The sequence below is a fragment of the Diadema antillarum genome, unplaced genomic scaffold, assembly GCF_040938485.1.
Source record: "Diadema antillarum isolate AM-2024a unplaced genomic scaffold, OU_Dant_1.0 scf00000119, whole genome shotgun sequence".
Lineage (NCBI taxonomy): Eukaryota > Metazoa > Echinodermata > Echinoidea > Diadematoida > Diadematidae > Diadema > Diadema antillarum.
In genome coordinates this window covers 1,255,068-1,279,290 of record NW_027271008.1, presented here as the reverse complement: position 1 = coordinate 1,279,290, position 24,223 = coordinate 1,255,068, and the positions used below count along the sequence as shown (strand labels likewise).

Below are 24,223 nucleotides of genomic sequence, written 5' to 3'. Positions count from 1 at the left end.
CATTTACGAACATCTATACTAGTATTTCGTGTAGGGAAGTCGCGTGTATCTGAACGTTTCATTTTCGTACTAACGAACCTTTATATGGGTGCATGGGTACAACGAACATGACCCTCACCCCCCCCCCCCAAAAAAAAAAGAAAGAAAGAAAGAGCTTAGTCAAACTAAGAATCAGTCAGAATTAGTCGCTTTGAAAATTCCACGTACCGTCTGAATTATCTCTCTGTCCAATAAAGAAATAAACGATATGAAACTAAGAATTAAACTTGTTGTCTTGTTTTAAATATTTTTTTTTTGCTTTTCTGATTCAATAAAAAAACGGGCAATGTAACGCGCAATTGCTGAAGAAAGAAAATATATTTAATGACCAAATAACGGCGAACAAATCCTTCTAATTTCTTTTTTCCTCTTTTGGGGGTTAATTTTCTTTCTAATACTCAAATGGATTTTACGTACACGCAATTTTAGTGAAACCATTTTCTTTTTGGTCGGCATTCTACGATAAGGTTCCTGTGGGTTCCCGCTCGCCAAAATTGCGTGATTTCTCTTAAATACTATGAACCCGAATGATCTCTGATTGGTAATTTAGTCTATTTCATGATCAACAGTTGTTTATTTTCTGCTTGTAAAAAAAAAAAAAAAAAAAAAAAAAAAAAAAAAAAAAAAAAAAACACCACGTGAACTACTCGTACTAGTACATCGTACATATCTCTGTTTCGTTCAGCCAGTCTCACCTGCCTGGTTCAGCCCACAGAACGTGGTTCAGGCGAGCGAGCCATGCCATAGCAATGGCGACGCACACACGGCGCACTCGCCTTTCCCACCACGTGCACTTTCCCTGGTTAATACGGTTACATGCAGCCAGCAGCATGAAATGTGATGTATCAGGTGACTTACTAAATGCAGTGATAACGGTACCGTACTTACAGCTAGGGTAAGGGAAACTAAAACTTTTACAAATTGCTTCAATGAAAACGGCATCGATATATGTATACATGTTACCATTTTAATATTATCATGTGTATCAGGTGAATTCCACGCCTGTCTACAGTTCTCATTCCGACCGCTGTGCTACTTGCTGAGTCTCGCAGTGTGATTCTTGCCGGCTGGCTAGTGGATGTGGCCACTACACACACGTGTATTCCATGTGCGCCTTGGATCACGGACGCTTCTAACGAAATTTGGACGAAACTGCCGAGCTCCGAACACGCATTTTCCGAACGAGCAACGCATTTGCCGAACGGAATTGAGCGGGCGGTCGTGCGTGAAATGCGTCCACAAAGCGTCCACAAAGCGTCAGAATCGTTGCTACTGGATCGATAACGAAAGTTCGTCCAAATTTCGTCCAGATTTCGTTGCTACTGGATCGATAACGAACTTTCGTTGGAAAACGAAATTGACGGAGGCGTTTCTTATTGCGCGTACTGTACACAGGTTTTATGGAATAACATGAAAAGACAAAGAATACGACATCCAGCCAGTTTTTTGCTTCATTTTGCTCAATGACAATTTGTATCTGATAAAAAGCAGGTCCTGTGCAGTCTACATCTCAGCTTGTTTAAGCCATGCGATTAATGGGCCTCAGGAATGTTTCCATGATCTTGCCCTGTTAAATCAATGTTCTCATTTATCTGAGTCCTGATTAAAGGACAAGTCCACCTTCATATACAATGATTGAAAGAATGCAGCAATATTAGTAGAACACATCAGTGAAAGTTTAAGGAAATCAGACAATCCATTCAAAAGTTATTAATTTTTAAAGTGTGTGCGCAGTCACTGCTGGATAAGAAGACTACTACGGTGTATGATGTCACATTCGTACAACGATATAAGGAAAATAGAAGGATAATTTCACAAAACTTTACTTCTTGAAGAAATTGCACATTTCTTGGACTTGCTACTGACGTATGTTAAGGGTAATATTATTCCCCTTGCCTTCTGACAGAGAAAAGTTGAGTGTTCTTTTGTTATGTGAGAAAAATGGAAATATGTTGAATTTTCTTTATTCTTTCTTTATATCGTTGTACACACGTGACATCACAAGCTATCGTAGTCTTTTCATCCAGCCGTGACTGAGCAGAAATTTCAAAAATTCATAACTTTTGAATAGATTGTCCGATTTTCCCCAAACTCTCACTGATGTGTTCTACTAATATTGCTGCATTATCACTCAACCCACATGTCTATGAAGGTGAACTTGTCCTTTAAATGGTGGTGACTATACTTCAAGGTCAAGGAGGAGCAGACCAGCCTACACAATGTACATCAAGTCTGGTGAGGCGAGAAGACTGGATGAATGTTTCAACATAGAGTACAGTCTACTTGCCTCAATGGGCACAAAAGTACAGTGATAAAATGTCAGTGTACTTCCAGGTTTTCTTATCACACTGTGATGATGTGTGATTAACATTGGAACTTAAAGGTCCTGTTTACCTTTGGGAGCAGTGATTTACAAAATATACAAGATATCACTTTTGATGCATATGTGTAGGTCAGTTGTATCACAAAACATCCTACCATATAACATTTTTGCGATAAAGCGTAAAATATAAGGAGATATCACTTTTTTTCTCAATAAATCGTAACTGTAGATGGTTTAGTCTGGAAACATTTTTATTATAACCAGTGTTCAAATTTTGTATGTTTGACAATATTTAACATCGATTATACTGGTTCAAATTTTTGACATCTGGTTGTTTCTATCCGTAACTCACGTTTTAGAACTATTTTAAAGCACTAATGCTGGGTTTTCATTTCATCTGCAAATGGTAAATTATGCCTTTAAATTGTTTCTCATCATGGGGCAATTTTAATTTGAATGTTAAGGAAACACAGTGAAAGGAATGCAGAGAATGTTTTCTCCTCTCATGTATCAATGTGGAGATAACTGTATGTCAACAGTGTAGAAAATATACCTAGATCAATTCAGCGGTTTCTAGAGCTTAGCACTTTGCTACCTCAAACATATCGTAATGGGTAGGCTCTTAATATTTGATCTTCAAGGAGCCCTTATACTCATACTGTTAGAGTTTGCAAAACAAACTATACCAATAGATAGACAGATAGATAGATAGATACAAATAGATAGATAGACAGACAGACAGACAGACAGACAGATCAATAGACAGATAGACAGATGGATACAGCAGATACATTATAGATGGGTAGATATATAAATACAACGTAGATGGGAAAATAATTTTAAAGTGGAGTAAAGATATTTGAAATCAGTGCTCTCTTACAGCAGCTTATGTACATGTACCAGTTACATGTGGACAGTAATTTTCATGCTTGTTCATTATTTTTCAAAGGCATACAAAGCGTAAGTCTGAGCATCAGCTAAGATGGGCTATCACTTACAACCCATGTTCTCTGTACTACAGTCAACTATGGATCTGAACTTACATTGTATTTAGTTGTGGAACAGAGCAGAGCAAGCACAAAATCAAAGCAAATTGGCCTGCAGAACGATTTATGAGGGCAGTGGATTTGAAATCTGATTTTGTTGGCTGAAAGACAACATCCCTTCTTTGCATTGCCAGTTCATTTTGTAGCTTATGAGTAAAAAAAAAAAAAAATAGAGAGATTGCCTACCATAAAAACAGACTCACATTCTGTGTATAGGACACAGGCTTATCACCTGTCACTTTGTTTTAACATGATGGTTTGCTTTCCTCTAAAGACGACAGTGGTTGGGAAAAAAAAACAGGGACAGCCCATTTTGCCTGACATTTTGATAGAAGAGAGTAATGAGGAAATGGAGGATAGTCGTGCTGTTTATCAGTAAACCACATACAGCACATCCACTGTGTCTGACCATAAAACTTCATCATTTGCTCAGCTCAGAAGAATGTATAAATGTTCAGTTGTACTGGCATTTCATGTTATATTCTTTTCTTTCCTGTGTCAGTTATGGTCTTAAAAGGCTAAGTTGATAGTGCATGAAAGGGCATAAACTGATACATGAGTCTGTGCAGAATGACCTTTGTTGTTGTTTTTGTGGTTATTAGTATTATATCTGTATAGTATTTTCACTGTATAGTTGATTTCCAAACCACGGATGTTGACATTTGAGAGGAATTTCTAATATCGGAGGATCAGACTCCACTGTGATGTTAAGTATCAAGGAGAGTTCATGCATGCCATATGGTGTACACACATTGTAAATATCAGACTCTGAAATGAAGGCTGCATGTATTGAGATGTGCCGTTGGCGACAAATTTTGGGTATGTTTGCTGCTGGCTAGGCTCCCCTCATTTGGATTGCCGTAGAGTTAATCTTTTTCTCATTTTTGTAGGCTACTGACAAATAAAAAACATTAGTCGCTCTTCAACAACAACAAAAATCAATCAATTTTATAGCTCATCTGAGCCTATGGTTTAAGTGAGCCCATGCAATCATCTCTCCGCTGGTGAACATTGTGTGACTATTTGTTTGTTTGTTTGTTTGTTTTTTCTTGGGGGTGCATGTACTGGAACACACATCGATAGATTGAACCAAATTTGATAGAATTGCAGAGACTCCAGCACCTTCTGATCTGGAGATTCTCCCACCTGAAACCCCTAGCAAGCTGGAGACTCCAACTTGATGTGCACGAATCGTGCACATCATGAGCCCAAATTCCCTTGCGGCTGGAGTCCAGAGCCAACTTAAGGGCCCTGGAACTCTAGGGTTCTAGATGCTCTTTCGTGCTATCTCAGGCTTATTTTCGAACATACAATGGCACCAGGTTTTAAAAAGGTTTGGGTTTGAAAAAAGATAATTTCAAGCGGGAGACACAGTGTCAGGGCGGGAGAAACTAAATCTCAAGCGGGAGAACGGGAGATTTTGCGAAAATGGACTTACGTCGGGAGATTTCCTGTCGAAAGCGGGAGAGCTGGATTCTATGAAATTGTTAGTCAGTACCTTTGTTGTTTGTTTTGCTATCTTTTTTTTTGGGGGGGGGTTGGGTGGGAGCAACTGGGTATGAGGAAGGGAAACTACAATGTTCTAAAGTGCTTCCTTTTTTTCTTTATGGCCTTCTGCCATCAATTGGATGCTGACAGTGAGACTACGATCATCACATTAGGATGGGCTACCTATATTCACACAGGATGTAATTTCATAACTTCAGAATGAAAGAAAAGCCAGTTTTTGTGTAGATATGCACACACTTCTTCTAGTAAATATGACAAGAGCAGGAAGAACAGAAAGAAAAAAAAGCAAAACGAGATTTCAGCACAGAAGAAAATCAGGCAAAAGTCTGACACCGAGGCTGGCAAAATTGCAGCAAACATTGAGGATCGCGCCGCATCTGGCAAATTTAAACAGCGTTGCGGCAGCGAGACAATCTCTGATCCCCTTCTCTGGCTGTGCACTCTTGAGCCATGAGTCATGGCAGGCATAATGTGACATGGAAGGTAAACATACCTGCAGGTCAGGTTCTGCGCTTCACAGTGCCAGGATAAAAAAATCTTAAAGGTCTAGCACCTGTAAATATTTATCTATATATACACACTTGTGGAAATTAACTTTTTTTTTTTCGTTTGAAAGAAGTGCTAATGATACATAAAAGACTCATTGCATTCTGGATTTGGTATGTGGGTAAACTAAAATCGTTTGACTTCAATCTAGAAATTTTCTGGGAGGGTAGGGGATTCTGCTGAAACTCTACTCAGAGGTCCTACGAGGCACACTGCTATTTTCATCGAACAAAATCAGTCTGTATTTCGTGTATCTCTGCTGAAACAAATATAATTCATCCAAATTTTTTTCAAAGTGTTATTACTGTTGCATTTTTGTCTGTCCATGTTGTGTATGTTACACAAAAGTCTACAAATGCTATAAAACAAAATGTTTGACAGTATTTTAGAGCTGTTATTGCATTTTCTAATCAATATTAGGCCATTCACTTGAAAAACAATAAAGTTTCAATGAGCATTCATTATTTGACCTTCATATGCTAAAGTACATAGATCATGTCTGTTCAGCATTACATACAGTATACATTACCCCCAAATTTGTCATTTTGACAAAAATTCAAATACTTTTTAGACTGCTTCTTTGAAGCAATTTTAGGGCAAAGTTAACTCTCATTAAAGTTTTCTAAAAGATGGTATTGTAGTGAGGGAAATGCACACTGGAAACAGAAAATAAAGTGATGTCCCTGAAATGTTCAAATGTACAAACGTACACTGTAGGTACCCTTTCACAGTGGAAATGGCTTTAGAGAGGGCCAGAGCAGGGGAAAGGGGAACTGTGTGTATAGTAACTTCAGTAAGAAAGTTAAACAGATGGCTCATTAGCCTACTGCTGGCTGACAACCATCACATTTGAGATATGCATCGACACATGTTTCTGCCAGAACACAATATCAAATTGGATTATTCCTTGTCTCCCTCTTTTCCCACACTGTCGCCTGCACATGGCCCAAATTTCTACGGCCAGACGGGGACCTCTCCTGTGGCGAGATATGAGTCAATAGCATAATTCCATAACCTGGAAACTGAGAACATCATTCCATTCGCAGAGGAAACTTCAAATGTTGTGCTCAATATCAAACACAGACTAGAGGCTCTCTGATGTCAGTCCTCAAAAAGTTCGTCTAGACTGTAAATTTCATTTTCAGGGCGCTGTCCATTGCACAGAGATCCACGATTTGATTCATGACTGATATCATCTGCCACACAATGTCTAACCATGTACGGAGTAGATTTACTGTCAACCGCAACATTTGCACAGGGCCACCAGTTGGGTTATGAAAGAATTCACAAAATTTATGTCTCCTCTATTCAAAACCATCTTTCAGTCACAATGAGATTACAAGGTCATACACATTTTCATCACAAGTATGAAACAGCAAATTGTGCTGTTTACTGTGTGTTTTGGAAAGTTTTTTTCAAACAACAAACTGTGAATTCTCAGGTACCACAAACCAACAGCCACGTTCTACCGACAAGAGTCACTAAAATCCAACTGTCAAAGTCAATTTATGTTGTACTCTGTACAATGAACTTTAGTGTACCAGGTAGTGTACAAGGAAGCCTGTACATCCTTATTTCAAACTCGTATGAAAATTATTAACATCTTCCAAGTTGCACGGCATACACGTACACAGCAAAATAATGGTCCATTATCCTGCAAAGAGTATACAATATACTGACGACCTAAATTCTAAATTTAAAAATTTGATTACCAGTAATGATGCTGACATCAATCATAAATGATCATAATAACAATAAGAATAGTGACAATACTATTACTACGACTTTTGCTCACTTCAATAATGACATCAGTGATCAATAATAGAGCATCCTATTGGAGTAGTTAACCCTCAATCATTTCACAATTTGACTTGTATGACTAATTCTCATGAGATGTTACAATTGTATGTCCACGGTCCATCACAGCATGTACATGTAGTATACAGTCACAAAGGAAACTTTGAAGATAATAATAGTGACAGTAAAAAGATAATGATGATAACTCTAATGCTAATATTGTCTTTGTCTAGACTCTGTAAAGTGTAATACACTCAAAAGCTACATTCCCACAGAGAGGGCAGCATGTACATTGTACATCATTACAATGTAGTTGAATTCATCCACCATTGATTTTTACAAAGTTTTATGGATTATCAGATCCATGCAAAATCATATATTTTTCAGACATCACTTGATTGAAAAAGGCTTTTTTTAAATCATTGTATAATAGAGCAAGTGTTTCTGCCAATGATAATACAGGCTCATTTAAAATGGTGTATTCAACTGCAAAAAAGAAAAGAAGAAAAAGGAATGCGTCTTGAGGAGAAACCAAGCTTACTCCTCAGCAATTCTTTCCATATCAACATTCACGTTTACATTACAGATTCGAAATTCTTTTCTCAGCAGACGTTGCTCGGAGGGATATGCGATGTACACATAGAATTGCACACTGGGACCCTCAGCCATAGACTTCTACGTTCATATGATAGGCTTATCACGAAATGCAGTTTTGAATGACACTGCAAACATGACCTAGTTGAAAGAGGCACACAAGTGCACAACACGATGTGGGACTTCCCAGCTCCCATGCAGTAACACTGTACAATGCTCAGGTCTACATAAAATGGAGTGTACAACTAATTAAACAGCATGAACTTCCATTTTACACATATTAAAGTCACTATCACCAGTTACTGTAAAAGCTGTTATTTATGCGAGGGTTTAATTTTTGCGATTTTTGTGAAGTATCGATGGACGGCAAATTTGACAACACATGAAAATGTCACCATACGCCACAGTAATGGCGCACTTACAGTACAATAGGCGTGAAGTCAATTGCAAAAACAACATCTCACAGAAATGTCCCAGACCTTCCCATTTGCGAAAATACGGTTGTATATGTGAAAAAAAAAAAACAGCTTACATTGTAATGTACCCCCTGCTTGTTCACAAAATATGGCACAAGACTGTCAATATTTCCTGTAATTTGTGAGAACAAGCAGGGGGTAACAATCTTACTCTTTTAGTAAATACATCATCACAGAATACGGGAAACATTCAGGGGTGGATTTAGCATGAAAAAAGCGCAAAAATATCAAATACAATGAAAAACTCAGAAACAACAGAGGCATTTATGACCTCATTCATGAAATATACTGTATACAAGTAATATTCAGTGGATTATCGAATATAAATGAGATTACAGAATTTATACTGTATAAAAGCAAGATATTTTTGCGGCATGAAATTTTCGTGAATTGGAGCCAACAGCCTTTTTCGCGGCAAACAATTTTTATGAATGAACACTGGCATTCAACCCAGTGTACACAAATAAGAACTGTCACACGCATTTTAATTTCTTGAATCTTGGCTCTCGTGAAATTCACAAAATTAAAATGCACACGAATATCCTCGTTTCACAGTACCATTCATTGTCCTATTCTACTTTCGCATTGTACAGCCTACTGAATTCAGACACAGGTTTTGATTTTCCTTTCTGCAATAATATTCTTCTTTTTTTTCAGGAAGAATGCAACAAAACGCAGTGGAATTGGCCTGGTGTATACTGTACATCTCAACACAGCTTCTACTACACAAGATTCTGTCAGCTGAAGACAATCATACTCCTGACTAATAGTGACTGATCACCAAATAATATGAAATCATCAATGATAGTCAATCTTGCCCCACTCACGTACAAGAGGGATTTGCCGAGTAAGCTTCGCTTACTCAGGTTAAAGCATATTGCTGATCTATGAGCGGCTTTCAGGTGCCGGTACAGTACAAATGACACATCTACACTGTACGGGTCTTTTAATTGTAATAATGTTTCTGAAGCACCATTTTAACCCATCCACGTACGGGCCTCTGTGTAATCTGTAATATCGTGCCTGCCTAGTAAGTTGGCCATGAACTTGGGCGCGATCTTCCCTACGGCGCGATCTACACGCGAAGAGCATTCATACGTCATGGAAAAAACTGCCTGTGTCATTCCCACTAGGCAGGAGGGATGATGCGTGTACACTCGTGCTAATATGCACTTAGTTGACTCAATACAGCACTAGTTTATGTGAATTTTATGAAAAGAAATAATAAATTGTGCAGGAATTATGAAAAAATATTGTTTCTGTGTATTTCATTGATAAATCCTCTTCATTTCAAGCCATCTGTAATCACATCTTACCCACTTGCGAATCGACGTGTCCATAATGTCCTCGAGCCCCACCCCCCCGCCCCCGAGATAGCTCTGGAACATTCCATTCAATGACGGGGTTTTTATTTTGCAACGTTATCTAATAACTCTCATGTAAGCAAGTTCTTGCTATGGCTAATCTATTTTGTAATGTATCATAATCTATCTATGCTGAGATAGCCTAATTCAAATTTGCAGAGACATAGAAAAAGATTTGTTTTACAATCGTGATACGTTCAACTACTCATTTACCCTGTGCTGAAATCCGCATGTCTGCTCCGCACATGTTATCGCTATCGCTCAAACTTCGATCGCGATGGCTTGTGTGTGTACACAGGTACACAGTGCTAGTGTGACGTGTGTGGAGAAGAATGGGGCTGAGAAAACCCGGGACTCCACGTGGTGTAGTAAAAAACAAATCGGACGTTCGAAGTCGTACATTCAAGAGCTAAAACAGACAAATAGCGAATTCAAAGTCCACTGAAAAGGTCTTGACATTGTAATGTATGTTCCAAAATCATGTCTGGCTTAGTTTTGAGAGAATTTTCTACACGCACGAGATCAGGAATGAGATCGGTGAACTGGCTAACAACGTGTGTACTGTGAACATGTGACTGGCTTGTGCACATGGCCTAGCTAGGTGATCGTGAGAGTGCGGCAAGAACGCTAGGAATGCACCCGAGATGCGGTGTGTTGCAAATTCTTGGGGTGAAATTAGACTTCCTTGTTCAGCCCGTCTAGTATCTATATTTTTTTAATAATTCTAATTCTTCATGAAATCACGATAAAAAGACTTCATATATTCATTTTATATTTTAGAAGCGTAATATGAAATATTTTGGTTTTTTTTTTTAGTCCAAGAAAAAAAATAGTTTGAATAAAAAAATAATAATAAATAGTCGTTCTTGACTCAAGTCTAATTTCCTGCGCCTTCTTGCAGTTACCCCGCAGTTGCCCATGGATACGATGCATACAGCTGTTTACTGAGTCGTACTAGTGTACCACCCTACTGCTCTTGTTCAAATTGAGAGGATTGTTATTTTATCGGCGGCACTTAGTTTTATAACCTCATCCAATAAAAAGACAAATTCAAACATCAAATGGTGTGACAGTTTTTGTCAGAATTCCCTATCAATTTCAACTTGTTGCCAGGATAGTTTTCAGATTTCACTTCATTATCGAAGCTGTTTGACATTTGAAAGAACTGCTCCATAAGAAATCACCTTTCATTTGTTATTTATTTTCACAAACAAGTATTTTGGTCACTTGAATATTTCTTATTATTACTTCAATGTCATGATATTTCATGATGGTTATGTATTCTGTCTTTACATGGCAAGATGGGATTTTTTTTTTCCATCCAGGGTCAAAGAAGAAAGTGACAGGAAGGAAACCAAAAGGATAGGGAGGAAATGAAAAGGATACAATGAAACACCTGGGCCCCGTTTCATAAAAAGTTGATATGATAACAACTCTTGCTGGAATGTCAATTGTCATAGTAACGACATGAATGCAGCTTCCTGATTGGCTGTTGCTATAGGAAGTTGTCATTCCAGCAAGAGTTGACATCCTAACATCTTTTATGAAACGGGGCCCTGATCAGCAGGCTCTTTTTTATTACAATGGTGAATGCAGTACATCAGAATTTAAGTACAGTTCTAAATAATTTATCAGTTGAAAAATGAGCAAAGAAAATGGATTTCATCGAGTTCTAAATGAAAACTAAATTAGCATCGCCATTATGATTTAGATCTAGAACCTAGTGCTAGTACTACAGAATAGACCTGATGCAAACTTGTTGTCAAGCTTTTGGTTGAGTTTCTTCAGAGACACGAATTTTGGTAGCACAATACCCGAGTGAATAAGAAAAAGGAAAAAAAAAATAAATACACAACTGTAATGCACGTCTCTAGACCACTCCCGTGCACGAGCGAGCATCAGCCCCCGTTTCTTCAGTCTCACTCTAGCTCTCGTTATTGGCCTAGGCTAGGTTACTCGTGTCGTAGTTTTACTCGCCATCATCAATGTCATACATGGTTACACAAAATAAATTACATCTTGCCATCACCTCAACCACAGCAAAACCCTGAATATCACTCCATAGTCCCATCATAGTCACTCTCAGCTCACAAAACATATCAGCAAACGATATAGACATCGCAGACCTAGCTAACTACTAGCTCTAAACATAGTTGTAACTACGCCACGTTAGACATTAGTTGTACACAAAAATGAAACGGAGGTGAAAAACTAGTAATGAATACACGAAGATCATCAACGATGGCATATTACCGTACAAAAAAATACACAGAACATCTTGCACCCAAAAAAAAATCGAGGTAAAAAACTACGATGAGAAAAACTAGGGTGAAAACACGATGCTTGGAAGACGAACGATGAAGACACTACGGCAAAAATGCTTACACGGAAAACAAACGAGTGGGTACCACACAAGCTACTATGTTTGCGCACATACGTAGATAAGCTACATCGTGTTCAATCAAAAAACTCAACAAACACTAGGACAAAAACTCACCTCTAAATTGTTGCAAACGAGATAATCACTTAGAAAAAATGAACAAAACACTCTCAGAAGTACGATTGTACTCTGAGAATGAAAGATATAGAATGATACGAAAGCAAAAGAGAGAGAGAAATGGACGGGAAACCTAGAGAAGTTACCCACACTCACTAACGTAAATGGAATTCGACACACACACCCCCGTGCCCGCCCCAGCATAGCATAGCAGTACACGTACACACACAAGGAGATATCGTCAAGCACTCTATGAGGAGATCGATATCACGATACCGCGCGTAAGAAATCACTGCAGTTGCTGGGGCAACAAAGATACATGCGCGCTGTAAACATGAATATTGATTAGTTTCTCAGCAGGCTCGAACCCCTGGCAGGTGTTTTGGCCAATAAGAGACATTCTAAAATATGTTTCTTTGCATAAATTATTTTTCTGAGTCCCAGTAAGGATCTCTGTGATTGGCTAAAATTATTCTACAGCTCCTGGCCAAGCCTGAGGTCCTAGGACGCCCTCTTTTGGTCATAAATAATAAAAACCACGTTTTTTGTGGGAGGTGACGGGGATGGGTTAAACATGTTATGACTTCTGGAGTACACACATTCAGATGCTGACATGAGTCTTCTACACTTAACAGGCCCTGTAGCATTAGGATAGCGTGGAGTGCGAAGGCTGGCCCAGCTGGGATACATTCAAGAATCCCCAGAATGAATTAAGTGTACACTTCATCACTGATCTCTACGTAAGTACACACACAGCCAACCAATCTTGACTGGAGTTGACCGTTACCAATGAGCATGTTTCTACAGAGCGACGAAAATTCAAGGTGATGCGAGGTGATGTGAGGCGATGCGAGGTGATTCTCGGTGATACGTAGTGATGCACGGCGATGCGCGGTGACACCTCAAATTTTTCCTCAGTAGAAACAGATCGGGTAGTGGCTGATGCGCGGTGATGCGAGGTGCTCCGTCATCCACCTTTTGAGGTGGTCGATGCGCTGTGATGCGAGGGACGGTTTTCAGTAGAAACCGTGTAGCGAAATTTGTGGTGTACCGGAAGTCTCGAATTATTGGGAGCTTTCGCCCCGCGCTTTTCAATCGGTTCATCGCACACTCCGACACTTGTGTGTACACAGCGACTGTAGTTTCGCATGTATCATGCCTTGTACACTGTACCAACTCCTACTAAATATTATGAGGTGGTGGTACATGTGAATTGCGTACTTTCATCATCTATTGTTTGCTTGTCCAACAGCCTAATATCCTATAGGCTCTACTATACTCTGCTCTGATTTTACACTGCGTTCATTTTCCCATAAAATCGCATCGTCTCGAAGTTGTAGATTCCCTAATTCATTTTCGCTGGAATACTAACGTTATATGTCGGAGCCCCTGGAGAGCATTAACTGAACCCTCAACCTGCAACGATTTCTAATAACCAAGTGGCAGGAAATGTTGGTGAGGGACATTTTGTACAGAAAGAGTAATAGACTAAACGAAATTCAGTGGCATACCACAAAATGGCAGAGCACAGGCAGGGCTTGTGATTACCGTGACCTGAAAATACGCGACTTCCGGATTCACCACATTTAGCACGTCACCTTGCATCACTGCGTATTTTATCGCTTAGTAGAAACAGCTCGAGTGGTTGTAAAATACGAGGTGATGTGGGGGACAAAATTCGCAGTGATGCGAGGTGATGCAAAGTGCTCTCGGTAGAAACACACTCAATGGGTGTACACTTCGATGCACATATTTGCTGATGGGCACTATTCGTGGCTTTTGAATGTGTCCTGGTGGGCAATAAATAAAGACCAATTCAATCGAGCCACATACTGTATGTTTCTCCTCGCTTTAGGGTCTTTATTGCCAGCTGCAAATAATGTTCCCTAACTACAACTGTGACACACTCCAGTAACCCAGGGCCTGGTAATCAAGGGCACAACCTTCCATGTGTCTCCATGCACAAGACTGAAAAGAACTGTACAATTGAGTACATGTATATGAATGTAAGAACGACCCAAGTCCAATTTTTGGCCAAATTTAGTTTGACATGGGAAATTGTAGCTTATGCATGGACTCATCTTGTGTGTAAATGATAAATCCTAATTACCCCCGGAAGTGCCTGAAATGAATGAGTTAAATCTTATGTTACTGTAAGAATGAAGGACTTGAGTCATTCTTACATTCATATAATAGCGCCCTCACTCATCCTTCTCCCATCTCTATAGCAGAATATCATGTACATGAATCAAAGAACGACCCAAGTCCACCACACAAAATGGCATCTCCACAATTAATGTAAATGTTAATTGTCATAATAATATATGTTCTAATTTGTATATACAGTGTTGCCTTCCCATCATAATTAAATAGAATATTATTGGACAAATAAAAAAGACATGAAGTTTTTTTTAGTTTACTCGAAATGATCTTCCATGGACTTGGGTCGTTCTTATATTCATATACTCAATTGTATGTCTACACATGAATATATGTATTCACCATGAAGACAGCCAATACCAGCTCAAGCTTGGATTCTTATTCATGTTGTACACATCCAGCCATTTAGACGATCAATTCATGTGCAACAAGAATCAAGCAACTTGAACTAAAGAGTGAAACACCCCTTCATACTAGACCCTATGGGACAGGCTTGGCACAGGTTCCCATCGCAACCCATTCGGCATACGTTCCTGTGGTAACTTTCGCACCTTTTTTCCAAAGCAGGCTAGATGCCAAGCATGGGTGTTTCATGATCAAAATACTGCACACACAGATGGATGTACGGTATGCGACTGTACTGCCCTTTCTTGCTCACGATGGACAATCAGTAACTTGTATAAAGTGACTGGTGGTTTACCAGGTTAATGTTCATAGCATTTCAGCTATTTCTTCAATCAGTGCAGATGAGGAATGCAACACAGAACTTCTTCCCGAAGACCTTCTGCATTCATGCTAAGATTGTAAGAGTACAAATTTCACGTTGTGTTCATTCACTGTTCATGTTGCATTCACCCAAAGAATCCCTCCCCCTCTGCACCTTTCACACTGACAGTTCACTTGGTCTAGGGCGCACACAGCATGTTCACCATATCTGTGTGTTCAGGCCAATATGAAAGGGGGATGTGGACAGCTACCCTAAAGTACCCTTCATTCATTTGTATTCCGTCATTTCAGTTCAGACACAGCAGTACATTGTAAGAAATATTGTTGATGGTTACTGATGGCTTTCCTAATGGATTTTATGGCCAACTTCCATTTGCTATGGGCATGATAAAAAGTGGATGATTAAGTAACCCAAAAAGAGAGATTATATTTTTCTTTGTTGAACTTGATCAATCATTTCTTTTATAATAAACAGAGGTAAATGAAAAATAGAGATAATTGAGGGATATCACTTTAGAAGTAGTTTTAATTTCAGAAGAGGGGACATGTTTCTCAGCTTCGTCGAATCAGTTAGTCGTGTCAAATGTTCACTTGTTCTGTTTGATGAATGTCATCTCAGCACCCACAGAGCTGTGCAACTTCCACAAGCTTGCTTCTGCTTTTCTCTACAGCCTATAATACCACATTCTGACCTGCAGACTTTAAATATCAGACAACATCTTATAATTTTATCATTCAAGAGCAAATTAAAGCCAAGCTTTAATACACAGGTATAATACATTGTATGTACATGTATGTATATTTACTGAATGAACATAGAATGTGGGAAGTGCAAAATTAAGTGTATTGGTTACTGTGAAAGCAGTCAATTACTGTAATGTACAAACTACTAGGTGTTTCAAAAAACATTTCCCACTTTTGATTCTTAATAATTCAAAAACTATATATGAAATAGCACTGTCATTGATAATGATATGAGTGATAGCTGAATAGTGTACAATTTGGTTGAAGTTAGTTTAAATATGAAAGCATTTGTATGTTTCATGAAATATATGATTAATTTCACAGTTAGGTTCCAGACTTTGCTCTATTTTCAACCCTCTGTACAAAATTTCACTTTGCACAGGGGTCAATGGGTGTGTATGGGAGTGTGTGGTTAACACCCTGACAATGGTCCTGAACAATGGCCAGGGTTTGACTGCTTCATTATTTATTCATGAGAAATTCCACTATCACAACTAGTCTTTATTCAGCCTCTGGCGGTATCTGTGTAAAGTCAAACGGCTGTCGATACTGTCGTTGAGTCGCGACAGTGCTCTCCCTACTTCTGAAAAAACAAAATTACAATGAATACATTCTGTTCTATGGTAAACGTGGTGACAGGAAGTAAAGAAAATCAATTAGAGTATATACACTTGTGTATATGGAGCCTTAAACTGTGAAACAAATCGCCCCAATGACAAATGCTGCTGAACTCTTTACCAAAAATGATCTCTTTTTATAGAAAAAGCGACAAATTTGTCAGACTATTTAATTAGTAGACAGTTATATTAAAATGAGGAACTTTAGATCATTCATGCTTATTTATATCCCAAATTTAATGATATGTGAGGCAAAATTTGAAAATGATTGCCAGCTGGAATGAAATGTGGTGTTTGCAAGCACTTTACCGTGAATGAATTCAGACTAGCAGTGCCCAGGGCAATCCACATGAATTATTGATTAAGCATTCATGTGCCAGGGACATGCCCAGTCAACAGGTGCATGTCCAACAGGTGCATGTCCATTGTTCAGGGCCATTGTCAGCACACACTCACATACACATCATTGGTTCCTGTGCGAAGTTCAATTTTTGTACAGAGGGTTAAAATTTGACCAAAATCTGAAACCTTACTTCAAAATCAATCTTAGATTTAATGAAATTGATTTATGCTTTCACGTGCAAATTACCTTCAACCAAATTGTACACTATCCAGCTATTACTCATATCAATGACAGTTTTATCGAATGAATAGTTTTTGAACTATTACTGATCAAAAGTGGGAAATGTTTTTTGAAACACCTAGTAGTACAATTTGTAGATTGTAGGCCTTTGGAATGTGATATTTAAAGTGTATTACAAATGTATGTCATGTACACTCAGATAACGATACAAGACAACCTTTCAAATGTGCAACACTTCCTGCTAACATCACAGTATTAAACTAACAGAGGCACTATGACTATACAGTACCGTACCTACAATATTGTACAAGGTACCGGTATGTATACAGAAGTCCCTTGATACAATAAGCCAGTTCGCAGAATCTCCACTTTGCGCATGAGCAGAAGAAAGGTCATCAAGACCAACAGGCATGTTAGTTTTTAAATTCACTGGGATATTAAAGCAACTGTGATGTATTATTATGTAATTATTATTCATGTAGGCCCTAATCCTTATAAATGCTGCTTGCCAGCACATCCACCTGACAGCAAAAGTGGTATTTGGCAATATCAACAGAAAGAGGTTGTTAATAAATTCAATGCAAGATAATGAAATGGATGCATTTCCAAGTGTTAATTGATGGATTATTCTGGTCATCTGGTCTACGCAAGTTCAATCTTTGTTTGAACAGGATTGATGAATCTATAAATTGTTACGTAAAGCTTATGCATTAAGTCGCTCTGAAAATGAATGTGCCCCTGACCGACTGAGAAAAAAAGAAAGGTCATTTGGACCTACATGTATGTGCCCGTAAACTAACTCCTAACTGGCTCATTCAAAAGTTGAATTGTATTTGCTGACTACAAAATGTTGTCAAGATGTACAGTATACATAAAAAAAACTGCACATCTCACCACCAAATATCCATGGTACAGAAATTTAAGTAGCATCTATCATCTACTACAGCATTACCATGTGAGCATAATACAAATTAGCAATCCACAACCTTCAAAGAAATATCAGCAAGGACATCTTATTTACACTTCCCATTGCCTTTGGCAAACTCCTCAGGCAAATCAGAAACTACACAAGATGTATCAGTACGATAAAAGGAAAATGCATGCTAACAAGAATGGCCTGTTCCTTGGCTTCATTTTGCAAACCTCGGAGGCAAGAAGCTACGAACTGAACTTCCCGAAGTGGTGATAATTTATTTGCCAGGCCAATATGAGGGATGTAGCAGCGGGATCTGATGTGCATGGCTTTGTTGCCAGGCAACAGCCCTCTTCTCACCATCTGATTCCAGCGAATTGCCTTTGGCTGGCACAACTGTACGGGAGCACACACTTCCAGAGAGACAAAAGCGGGTCTGATGAAACACAGAAAATTGCCCTCTCAGCCATGGCCACTTCCAGGCAAATGTTACATCACAAAGCACTCTGTCATCACTGTCAGTGAATAATAATATACAGAAGTGTCCAGGCACTGAAGTATAAAATGTAATCATGAACACACAGGTTCAGCATACACCTGTGCACACGCCCTGTACGTCGCCACCGCCACATACCAATTTCTGCTCACTCTTTTTGCTTATGAATCCATCCCCCCCTCCCCCCCCCACCCCGCCAACATGCCATCCTCAGGTTGACATCAATTATGCCAGCTCCTAAAGTCAATTTTCAAAGGCCGAGTGCTGTCCAATTATCGTGAAATTGGTGGGAGAACACACATTCTGCATTATGCAAATTTGACAGAAAACTCGTTGTGCTTTGTGTGACGGGCCTCCTGCCATCAATGACTCTTGATGTGTCACTCTCATTCTGTTTCTCCACCTTTGCAGCAGCGTCACTTTAACCCATTGAGGACGGACTGATTTTGCTATAACATGCATTTGCCATAGACACCTGCCCGAGTCTTCTTACATAGGACTTGTCTTCAATGGGTTTAGTACAGTGTGGGACCTTTTCTTGAGCCAATACAAAAAATTATACAGAAATGAAGGCTTACTGTGCTTTCTCATCTTATTCATCATCTTTCCATGGTTCTCGGAGGAGAAAAATCAATTCGTGCCGGTCTGCCCACAGACCATCTATTATCAAGGTCAGGCCATATAGTGGCTTTTATCATCATCCATCAAAGGGCAATATTCAGCCATTCCCACTGGAAAACATGTCAACTCTGATTTCACATGAGAAATAAAAAAATCAATTTTCAAACCAAATCAATTTTGCCCTCTGGGAGTTTTGAATGTTGAGGATTCATTCATGTACGTGAAGTGATTGATGTGCATCTAGCCACTCAATAGCACAGTGACGTAGCTGTTGTAATATAAATGTTCAGTGGTTGTACCCCTTCTTTTAATACATATCGTATAGGCACAGCAGTGATCAAAATTCCAGTGTCGTTTTGACCTCATTCAGACATAAAATGCACAAGTTTCTTTTTCTTCCTTTTGTAAATTTTTCCTCGTGCAGGGATTAAATTTGGCACTGACCGCCCAGCCCTATCCCAAGATGGGTAAAGACGACGACAGACTGGTCAAAATTTGGGCTGACCATGGGATGCCTTGCGCAACCAGAATGTGCTATCCTACATGTACAGGGTTAAACCTTTGCTTCTATTACACTGGTATTAAAAAACATCTTCTTTCCCTCGGTTGATTAGGCTCTTGGTCATGGACCCCATATTACAGCTGTATATTTAGTATCAAACAGACAACTGCCCTAGAAAGGGATGGTACAGTATTGGTGGAGATGAGCATTGGGCTTTTAAGTTTTTGCGAGATACCAAGAAAACACTTATGAAATAGTACAGAGCATACCATTAATAAGAGGAATTCAAAGTTTATTTGATAAAAATCGGGTTTGGAATGACTGAAACATCCAAAAACAAAGTAAAACAAAGCGATCGTAATAAAATGTGGGTCCCACACTTCATTAGAATCGCTCTGTTTTGGATATCTCAGCCATTTCAAAACCAATTTTCATCAAATAAACATTGAATTCCTCATGGAATTACATGCTCTTTCATATTTCATAAGAGGTTTCTCATAAAAAATGTTTAGAGACCTGAAATTAGGTCTCAACCAAAACTATACGATCCCTTTAACCCTTTACGTGCCAATTTAAAGTCAAATGTGCACAAATTTCACACACAAACCAATGGACAGGAAATAAACTTGGCAAACAAAGGGTTCACTTGGAGTGGCGAGTTTGATTTCCCCAATTTTAAGCAAGAAGAAGCACCCTGTATCAGAAAAAACAAGTGTACTCTTCCACACACACACACACACAAAAAAAAAATGTCACCTCGAAAATAAGATGACACACTTGATTAAGAGAATAGGCTGTGTGAACTACATAATTATACACTGTAGCACAACATGAGATGTAAACAAGACATCTAATGATCAGAGCAGGGAGGTGGAAGAGACTCTCTTCCACCTCACTGATCAGAGCATGTTATACTTGAGGTTATTTTGAGCTTTGCTCCACAACATGACTATGACCTTGGGGTCACCAATACACCTCTGTATGCAGTCCCTACAGCTGACCTGGCTAAATATTTTTCAACAGCTTGCAATCATTGTGTGTGCAATTTCATATTAAAGGGCGATTATACCACATCTTTACATTGATTTTACATTGAAATGTGGTTAGAATGAGATTAATAAATAGATTGATATCACTTTAATCAACATTAGACATACACTGTAAGATAAGAAAGTTAGAGAATTCTCAAACTTTCTCAGATTTTCTCAGATTTTCACTTCATATTGAAAATTGTTCATAACATTTAGGATGATGCTGTCAAAAATAAGAGGATATTTCGAAAAGATTTGTTTGCCGTATTTAGGTCAATTGAGACATGTACATTTTGTAAGGCCATTACGTCACGAACACTATACCCAATCTGTATACGTGTGTTACTACCAGTATTACTGCTTTGTGAAAACATGCAAACCTTTTGAAATGCTAAGATTTTCCAAGACTTTCCTAGTAAAAACAAATTTCTTTCTACGAAAGATATTTGTTTTTATTTTCTGTACTTATTGAAGTCAAAGTGACCATGGCAGGGAACTGCACTCGTAAACCTGTAAATGCTCAAATTGTCCATCTGCCTATTGAAGGATGGTGCTTAGAATGATCCATGTCATATTCTGCATTGCTACTGAACTACAAGTACCTTAGTATTTTGTATTCGCTGGTTGATTATGAGGTATCATCCTTGGAGGAGCATTAGGAAAATCTATGTTACATTCCACTACCACTCCAATTATTTATAGGGCCTAGAACAGTAAACACTATGCACATGTGTATACATATTCATACAAATATACCTTATGAACAAATTGTATACTCATATGTAGACCGTACACACAATGTATTTTAAGAATAAATATTGAAAATCTATGCAAGTATTGCTCAGTGAAATGCATAGAATGAGAATCAAGGTGACAAAATATAAAATAGATCTTTTAGTCTCCCTTGTGTCCCTCATTCATTATTGCCATAGATATTCCATATTGAGGGCATCAATCATTTGCAAGGTGTAATGTCAATCTGTGGTCTCTTCACCATGAGCCTCACACCTTGTAATAGTTCACATTGTCTTCCCTTTTACACTGCAACTATAACAACAAAAGCCTCTCCTCCAAGCCATAGACAAAATAATAAATTGGGAATATCTTACCACACATGAAATTCAGTATACCAGAAGATGTTGATGCATAGTGCTTCTGCTGCTTGTCCACGATTCCCCGGCAATCAATCATGTAAACTCCATTATTCCATGGCAAGCAGAGAAGAGAGATGCCAGATTTTTTCAGCGTTGTTTTCTTCCTTTTTTTCCCCTTTCCCCTTCAATGGCTGTTCAGAGGCAATTCTGATTCCTGTTGAAATTGCACGATGACCAGACGCAGAATTCTTGCTGATTTATGTGGAGGTCTCGAGAGCAAAGATAAGGGTAACTGGGGAGCACAGAAACTGCTTCTCATTAATCACAGCATACTTTGTAGTAAGGTCCAGGTAGAGAGAGAGAGTCATCAGTGAGTTGATTGACACCGCAATAATTCTGCTGAGTCTTGTGTGCCCAGACGTTGCAGGTCTGACGCAGGCTTCTCCTCTGCCGTTCTTGTTCAGAGCCTTTTCACGATCCCATCATCGGTCGGTGTTCTGATGACACGAAACGTCAGTCTTGGGCAGCAAGCAGAAACCTATTTGTAATCGAACAGAATAAACACACACACACACACACACATTTAAAAAAAAAATGGTTTGTTAGTGCTTCGAATCATGATGTAACATTTACAGTATCCTAATACAAGGTCCATGTTTTAACTTCATATGGCCATAGTACAACCCAAAGAATGAGACTCAACCTTATCAAGTGTCTTAAGAAAAATTTGAAATGAGCAAAAACTGTCCTGCCATTGCAACAGCATTATTTGAGACAGTTAATCGTATGACTCATGTATGATGTATGCACACACACATTTAATGTTGGAAAATCATCTAATTTCAAAATTACGAAAGACACTGCTTTACTGTGAATTTTTGAAAAGTGTATCCTTCCTTGAAATAGAGCCTCAAACAAATAACCCATAATGCCATTTGGAAAGCAGCTGGTTTTCAGGACCATGGGATTTGGAGAGAAGATCCTTGTCACACAGTATGCATGAAAGCATATATTTACTGAAATGCTCAAACTTTAAACTTGCCGATTTATACTGTGCATGTGCATTTATCATGGTCATAATATGCAAGCACGCGACTGGCCACATTATCTTCCAAATTTCCAGGAATTCTTCCTGGTGGGGCACACTATGAGGTGCAACTCAGTGCCATGGGAACTGAATACCACCTTCTTAAAGGGACGCAGTCCTCACGAAATTTAAAAAAATATGTTGTTGTTGGTACCTCCAATGAACTACTTTCATCAAAGACAAACTTTCAAAGCACCAAATAAGCTCGTACATTTCGGTTAAAAAAGTATGTCTCTGCAAATGAGCAAGTCTTGGCGGAGAGTCATACGTCATCGATGCACAACTCTTTCCAGCAGTGTTCTGCTCGTCATCCCTAGTTATTTATAAATACATGTTTACTATTTATTTTTATATTAATTGTATATATAAATAAGCTTGAAATATTTTGTTTGAAATAATAAAACCACATATTGTCACATTTTATGAAAAAATCAGATATGATCATTTTGAACACTTAAATTGGTTTTCTGAGGCACAGCTGTCAACTTGAGAGTAGGGCATCAATGACGTTGCACCTTTTGGCAGGCTCTTACACGATCGCTTGCAGGAATTATTTTTTAAAAATCGCGTACGGAGACAATTTTTGATGTCCACGCGTATAAATTGGTGAAAGGTTATATTTTTTTACTCTTCTTAATTATCAGTACAGTGAAAATCTCAGGACTGCTTCCCTTTAACCTCTTAAGACTGTGATCCACAGATTAATGTCGCAAACTATTCTTCTCTGGGTAGTAAACGGTTAAATTCAATATCTGTTCCCATCACATATATTGCAACAGCCCTGCCAATATCCAGTGTAAACAGTCCAGAGGGAAAATCCCTGAAAAGTATTGCACGGATTCAATTCAATTTCCCTTCTATCTTAGGAGGCCACAACAGAACACAATACAAACACTTTTCACTTGCAGGAACTGATTTGAAGGCATGCAATTTTCTAATTCCGTACTACAATTGAATAATTCTGAACTATAAAATCAATCATATGAAATCTATTATGGAGGAATTGTTTTTAATGCATTTTCATAGCCACGCAATTACACTGGAAAGGCATTGCACAATTTGTTTGAGGTAAAAACATGCACGATGGTGAATTACTGAATGCACATTGTCAGTGTCAACAACCTGGTGATGAAATACATATTACATGCATCCATGCTACCCTGAGTTCCAGAACATTCCAGACTGTGGTTTCCTAACGGCTAATTTCAATGTAGTAAAGATGGCTACTCGACATCACAAGTCAGCCACTATTCTTGTTTCATTGCCCTCATTCAAGATTTTACAGGTTGCATCTTCTTTTACCATGTGAAGCAATGAATCACTTCTGCTAGGGAAGAAACTTCAGAAACTTTTCAAAAGAGACAGCCAGACAGGCAAAGTAACATCACGACACTATTAAATCATCCTTTCAGATCTTGACGGCCACATTTGACAAATACCACGATCGTACGGTAGAGA

The 24,223-nt window shown here is 38.6% G+C and overlaps 1 pseudogene; it reads right to left on the bottom strand.

The window, feature by feature from the left end:
- The window catches only part of LOC139720017 (uncharacterized), a 69,495-nt pseudogene that overhangs the window by 23,504 nt on the left and 21,768 nt on the right, over positions 1–24,223 (bottom strand).